Here is a 222-nt window from a genome sequence, read left to right as displayed (position 1 = left end):
ATCAGAATGAATAAGATTGTGGGGGGGAAGGGGAGGGGGGGTGTCCTTTGAGACGACTAGGCACGATGACTCACCTCAGACCTGACTTAAGATGACTGGTAATCAAGTGAAAAGATGTCTTGAAGATAGAGTCGTGATTGGTGATTTAATGGCGATGATTCCCGCCGGTGATGTTTGACAAACGGCTTGCTGTTTCTGTGTTGTACTTTTTCAGTTATTTGT

General features: G+C 45.0%; 1 protein-coding gene across 1 annotated transcript in view; it reads left to right on the top strand.

Moving 5' to 3' along the window:
- LOC119594486 overlaps positions 1-222 on the top strand; it is a gene marked incomplete at its 3' end in the record, with an annotated part of 10600 nt that overhangs the window by 9917 nt on the left and 461 nt on the right.

This window comes from Penaeus monodon, chromosome 34 (assembly GCF_015228065.2).
Source record: "Penaeus monodon isolate SGIC_2016 chromosome 34, NSTDA_Pmon_1, whole genome shotgun sequence".
NCBI classification, from domain to species: Eukaryota; Metazoa; Arthropoda; class Malacostraca; order Decapoda; family Penaeidae; genus Penaeus; species Penaeus monodon.
Note: the sequence above shows the minus strand (reverse complement) of the source record. Positions and strands in the feature narration are given on the sequence as shown.